Below are 7,500 nucleotides of genomic sequence, written 5' to 3' on the forward strand. Positions count from 1 at the left end.
TCTTTCTCTCATACACAAACACACACGCACACACACACATACACGCAGACACTGAAAATTATATAAATTTCTCCCCATCATGTAATGTCAACTACTTCGAGTTTTCATTTTTTTTTTTTTCTGGTTTTTATAAATTGTAGAGAATTATTTTGGCTGACTGCTTCAATATTTCTTTGCTTGTTTGCAAAATTTATGTTTCTATGTATTTCTGGTAAGCCTTGTTTACGTAATTTATCCCGAAACACTTCGAAGCTATTTCACAGATTTTACCACATTTTAAACGATTCCAAGTGCGATATACGTTACGTTTCTGAATTTCCGCTACATTAAGGTCCCTTAGATACATAAGCATACAGAAAAAATGTCAATAGCATAGAAAACGAACGATGCTTTTGTTTTTTGTTCATTCTTGTTTTCTTCTATATTGCCTGGGGTATTTTGAATAAACACACTGATTTCTTCTATAGGTATGGGTATGTTTTTCTTTCCCCTATTACATTTTCGTTTGACTTGTTATTATCGCTCTGGTATAAATCACCTTACGTAATATAATAACTTGCGTTTCGGTGGTATTTTAAATTTTATAGTTGTGGAGACAACCTTGGCAGATGAAAAAAAAAAAAAAACGAAAAGTAAAATGGAAAAACGAATCACAGTTTAAACTATGTAATCTTTTTGCTATCTTTATTTCTTAGATATTTTCTTTAAATGATTTTCTGAAAGACAAATATATTCCTCCTTACAGAAAAAAAACCCCATAAAAATAAAAGAAAAACGAACTACGACAATATGATTTGTAATGGAAATAATTTGTACAAGAAATAATTTGTACACAAACTCCTAACAGGTTATTTTTTTATCGAAACTACATTATAATTACATAATTGCTTGTAGTATATACATAATATCCTCAATTTAAAATATAGGATTTCTTTTCTTGCTTTATTTATATTATTTGTCGTTCTATATAGCTTTATTTATTGTGCCTGTGTTTAATGGTTCGTTTCCTGAAGTCTCCTTCCTTTGTCAACGTCAAATTGTTTGATATTAGACTTTAACATTTGAAAAAACAAATTACACAGAGCGATTAAGGTTACCAATAAAAGAAAAAAGAAAGATACTTACGAAACGCTATAAAATGAAATTAGATATGATTTCTTTGATTTTTTTAGAAAGAAAAGAGTTCGTTTGACACTTTTGTCTCGCTAGAAGGTTACATCACTACTTAAGAAAGTTGACAGCTAACAGAAGAAGAAATGGTTACAATATAAATGTTAAAGTATGTGTCACAGACGACATGTCTGTTGAACTGGCCCCAATTTTCGTGTACTACACGTAATCATATTACTAAACATTCAGATCATAACTGCTAAAAATAACAGCCGACCTTGTTTCAAACAAAATAATGACAATAAAAATAAAATAAACACGACACAGACAATACTATTTTATCTGAAGAAAGCAAGGGAGTAAAATACTTCATTTAATATATATATTTTTTTTAATAACTTGAGTCGCCTAGGGAATGGTATTTTTACTTATCTGCTCTTGTAGCTAAGTTCTACAGTTGTAAATTTTTCCCATTTATAACATGATACGAAAATAAAATTTTGTCATCGGTGTTAGTGGCTATCGTATTACCGATATTGAAGTATTATTTTAAAACTGACACGATGGCGTATATTGACCTTGATGTTTTGAAATGTTCGAGATTTACAGACAGACGCATACACACATACGTTCATGTACAAACGCACACAGACACAAAGGTTAAAGTATGTATACGTATGTGTGCATACATACACACACATACATATACCTATGTATATATATATATATATATATCTATACATAGATACATACATATATAATATATGTATGTATTTATATATATGCATATATATACATACATGTACATATATATGTATATATATATATATAATATATATAATATATATATATATATACATACATACATATATATGTATGTATATATATATGTATATATATATATATATATATATATATATATATAATACACACACATATATGTATATACACACACACACACACACACACACACCACATATATATATATATATATATACATATATATATATGTATATATATGGGTACAGGACGTCGCAAAACGTAAACAACATGAAATAAGAAAACAATATAAAAAACGAAGACTAACTTGGGTATGCGAACAACGAGAGAAACAAATAGGAAACAAGACAAATAATCCGAAATTTTATTTTGGTTCGCAGGAGCAACTACTTTTCGAAGCCTCATCTTGTCGTTGAATACTCGAAATGAAGAGTAGATGGACAGCCGACAACTGATGAAGGGTCGTTCTTTATGTTACTTGTCTTGCTTCTCATGCGTTTCTCTCGTTATTCGCATATCCAAGCTTGTCTTCCTATTTAATGCTATTTACGTGTTGTGACGTCCTCTACCCATATATGCATATATATATATATATATATATATATATATATATATATATATATATATATACATATGTGTGTGTGTGGTAAGTAGGTTGCTTACCAACCAAATGGTTCCCGGTTCAGTCCCACTGCGTGACACCTTGGGCAAGTGTTTTCTACTATAGCCTCTGGCCGACCCAATCTTTGTGAGTGGATTTGGTAGACGGAAACTGAAAGAAGCCCGTCGTATATATATATATATATATATATATATACATATGTATGCATATGCGTGCACCCAGGTTCAAGTGCAAATATATGCACATACATACATACATACAATTGTGTACTATTTAAAAGTATTTATTTCTGTTTAAATATTTTCTTTAAAACTAGAACACATGTATTGATGAGAAGACATGTTGTTCATATATCCTAACACCTGTGTGTGTTTGTGTGAGAGTATGCGCGTGTGTGTGTGTGAGCGTGTGTGTTTGTGTGAGTGTGTGTGAATATGTGTGAGTGCGTATGTATGGGAGTGTGTGTTTGTGTGTGTATGCGTGTGTGTGCGTGTTTGTGCGTGTGTTTGTGTCCGCGTTTGTGTTACGGAAAAATTTGCTAAATTCATAGCCTTACCTCCTCCTATCCTTTTATTGAATCAACACTTTAAAAACTTTAAATATATCTTTACCATTAAGTATTCATAGTTGTTAATTATCTCCACTTTGGCAACGATCTGTTATCAGTAGCATTTCAAGTGTGAGCATACTCTCTTTTTAGGAATATCTAGCAGATTCGCCCGGCGTTGCTCGGGTTTGTTTCGATCCTTTAGAATTGGAATTTTTGAAAAGTAAAAAAATTTGCATCATGTAGCTTGACATTCTCTTTAAGTGAATATTTTTCTGGTTGAAATACACCGACAAATGGCGACACAGCAGTCAAAAATCGTAAAAAATAGGAATTTTCATAGACAAAAAAGCACCTTTTTGATGTAAATAATTTTTGGTATTAACATGGTCTGATTTGAATTTTTCTTCTACGGAAGGAAGAGCAAGCCTTCTTCAATCATACTCTCAATTTGGTCAACTTGTGCCACAGGGTCTCGGGGGAGATAGTGTTAGCTGAAGGCTACCAAACCTGCTATACACAGACAACTTCAGCTTTATATATATAGAGAGATTTAGGATAATATTATCTAATATCGTGTTTCTTCCCCAACACAATATGAACTGATTTGTGAGCATTCGGTTGCTTTTTTAGCAGGTCAATCCACCAAGATATTCCTTCACAATATACAGAACTGGAATCAATATCACAAGGCATTTTGTCCAGCGTTGAAACAATTCTACCAACTCGATCACCAAATATATAAGACTGCATTATACTCTTTTACTCTTTTACTTGTTTCAGTCATTTGACTGTGGCCATGCTGGAGCACCGCCTTTAGTCGAGCAAATCGACCCCAGGACTTATTCTTTGTAAGCCTAGTGCTTATTCTGTCGGTCTCTTTTGCCGAACCGTTAAATTACGGGGGCGCAAGCATTACCAGCATCGGTTGTCAGGCAATGTTGGGCGGACAAACACAGACGCAAACACACACACACACACACACACACACACACACACACACACACACACACACACTATATATATATATATATATACATACATATATACGACGGGCTTATTTCAGTTTCCGTCTACCAAATCCACTCACAAGGCTTTGGTCGGCTCGAGGCTATAGAAGACACTTGCCCAAGATGCCACGCAGTTGACTGAACCTAGAACCATGTGGTTGGTAAGCCAGCTACTTACCACACAGCCACTCCAGCACCTATAAGATACTTATTTGATTTAAAGGAAGTTAGCTGCTATTACTAGCAGATCAAGCTACCATGAATAAGTTCCTTTGTTAGCTGGTGATGAAATGTGAGATACTAACAATAGTAGATACAACGCATTCTACAGTATTTCGTTACATTTTTGTATGTGCGAAGATCAAATCCGTCTAGAATTGATTTTTATGTCTCCTTCTTGGTGGATCGATAAAATGACTGCAGGACAAAAACTGATCAGAACGTGGCTGTAGTTAAGCAGTTGTTTTCTTCTTAGAAGTTGATGTCCTTGAACAGATATGTATCCATGGCAACTGTCTGTCTAGAGAAGAAATGAAGTTTTATTGTGTCGATTATTTAAGATTTGGAGTTGCAACCCAGAACAGAAGGGACAGATCACCTCCTGTAGTGTTACTTCTACATTTTATTGTTCCACTAAGTTCATTCCTCCAGGGTGCAAACCTCGGAAGTGTTTGGAAGTACGGTGTTACCCAAACGCTGCAATTGTCTTCTTGGCCACTTTGTTATAGAGAGAGTTAATGCTCAGAAGAAAGCTTGGCACACTTTGGAAGCAGTAAATAGAAGAATTCTTTTCCTTAAAGGAGCACTCCGTCTGTTACGACGACGAGGGTCCCAGCTGATACGATCAACAGAACAGCCTGCTCGTGAAATTAACGTGCAAGTGGCTGAGCACTCCACAGACACGTGTACCCTTAACGTAGTTCTCAGGGAGATTCAGCGTGACAAGGCCGGCCCTTTGAAATACAGGTACAACTCATTTTTGCCAGCTGAGTGGACTGGAGCAACATGAAATAAAGTGTCTTGCTCAAGGACACAACGCGTCGCTTGGAATCGAACTCACAATCGTGAGCCGAATGCCCTAACCACTAAGCCACGCGCCTTCACAAATAGAAGAATATCGACTAGATTAATATATCATCTTAGTAGAACAATACTTGAGCTCTTGTTTCACGTAACCAGGTGTGCACAGACTCTGAAGACGGGCCCATAAAAAGGATTGTCATCTGGAGCCAAATAAGTCTGGGATTTTAACTGCATGTACTGATATTAAGAACCATTATTATTTTTGCTTGCATGGGCCCATGCCAGCAGAGCGCCAAGTAAAATGATTTACGATATTTATCATTCAGTCATAAGGCAGCGAGCTGGCAGAAGTGTTAGCACGCCGGGCGAAATGCGTAGCGGTATTTCATCTGCCGTTACGTTCTGAGTTCAAATTCCGCCTAGGTCGACTTTGCCTTTCATCCTTTCGGGATCGATTAAATAAGTACCATTTGCGCACTGGGGTCGATATAATCGACTTAATCCGTTTGTCTGTCTTTGTTTGTCCTCTCTGTGTGTAGCCCCTTGTGTGCAGTAAAGAAATGGGTATTTCATCTGTTTTTACGTTCTGAGTTTAAATTCCGCCGAGGTCGACTTTGCCTTTCATCCTTTCGAGGTCGATAAATTAAGTACCAATTGCGTACTGTGGTCGATCTAATCGACTGGCCCCTTCCCCAAAATTTCAAAAAGTTGGCAGAAATATTATTGTGTTGAAGAAAATGCTTAGCAGGCAGCATTTCTTCCGGTTCTTTACATCCTGAGTTCAAATTCCAACAAGGTCAGTTTTACCGTTTATCTTTCCGGGATAGATAAAATAATGTACCAGTTAAGTCCTGTCGACTTATCCCTCTCCTCAAAATTGCTGGCTTTGTACCAAAATTAGAAAGAACCTATGTTATTAACTTATATCAGTTTACTTTCAAATTTCGGATATACCCTATTTCAGTTTTATCTTTTAATACGGGTTGATTTAAAGGAATAATTTCCTTTCTATCAAATTACCGTCATTTTGAAAAATATCGATTACTGCTGTAAGCAAAAACTCACATATTTTGGCGCAGAGTAATCGATGATGTGGCGCCTGCCTTTTAAGCTTTTGTTATTTATATGATCTTCATTGAAGAGATGAAACGCAAATATTATTTCGACGGGATTGGAACCCAGATTGTATAGTATAGCATTTATCCCCGACGCTACTGATTCGTTATAAGCCCCTCCCCGAATCGTGACAATATCCTTGATCAGTAAAAGGGTGAATGGGCTTAATTAGACTCAGACAATGAAGAACCAGCCATATAATTTAAAACATGCCCACACGTACCCACACACGCTTATACGCATAAATGCATATAAATATATATATATATATATATACATATATATATGCATGTATATATACACATATATGTATGTATATATATATTTGTGTATGCAGGTATATATATATACAATATAATTTTTATAGATTTTAAATGAAATTTTTTAAATATTTTAAAACATAAATTGTCGCGAAAGTATGTATTTTAAAAAATATGCATAAATATTAAATTTGATAAACATGTAATATAAAATAACGAATTTAATTAATTCAACAGAATTGAATAATTAAAAAAAAAACAACAACCACAAAAGCAAAATCATGCCTTCATAACAACAAAAAAAAACTATTTCCACGAACCTATGAAAAAACAAAAGCAAATAGACCCCAAGATCAACAAGAAGAACACCAAGAAAAACACTAATGATGGTTCCACTAACTAAACGCGTACCAAGGTATTTGCCACTCGCATATACACACATTTACATACGCAAGGACATAAAGAAATATGCAGAAATAAAGCTGTCACGAAATCACCAACCAAAACACTGCAATTTTCTAGACAAGTGCGTTCAAAGCTGGGATGAAATCTTGCATTGTATCTTTGTGCGTTATATGTATTTATGGGAATGTGTGTGTATGTATGCGTTAGTTTAGTTATACTTTGATACAGCACGGAAGCGAACTTTGACATCGAACACGTGACTATCTCTGACACTATATAATTCATTAACCTTTTCGCTTGCCAGCCCCTTTTTCGAATATTAAGGAAAAACACAGAATAATTATAAAAAACAAACAAGTTCATTGTGAAAGCAATGAAAATATTAATAAAAAATAGCGTTACATTTTTATAATTATTGGATTGCCAGAATCAGGAAAAATGATGGACAAGAACAAGAGATGGGGTGTATAGAAGTGTACTTTTAGTACTGCTTTCGAATCCTCCCGAAGTCAACTTTGGTTTGCATTTTTCTAAAATACCAGTCGCGTATTATGGTCGACTGTAGGGTTTTATCTCACCGTTAAAACTACAAACAAGTAAATAAATATATTAAATTTATTTCTGGTT

This window comes from Octopus sinensis, linkage group LG11 (assembly GCF_006345805.1).
Source record: "Octopus sinensis linkage group LG11, ASM634580v1, whole genome shotgun sequence".
In the NCBI taxonomy this organism is placed as follows: Eukaryota; Metazoa; Mollusca; class Cephalopoda; order Octopoda; family Octopodidae; genus Octopus; species Octopus sinensis.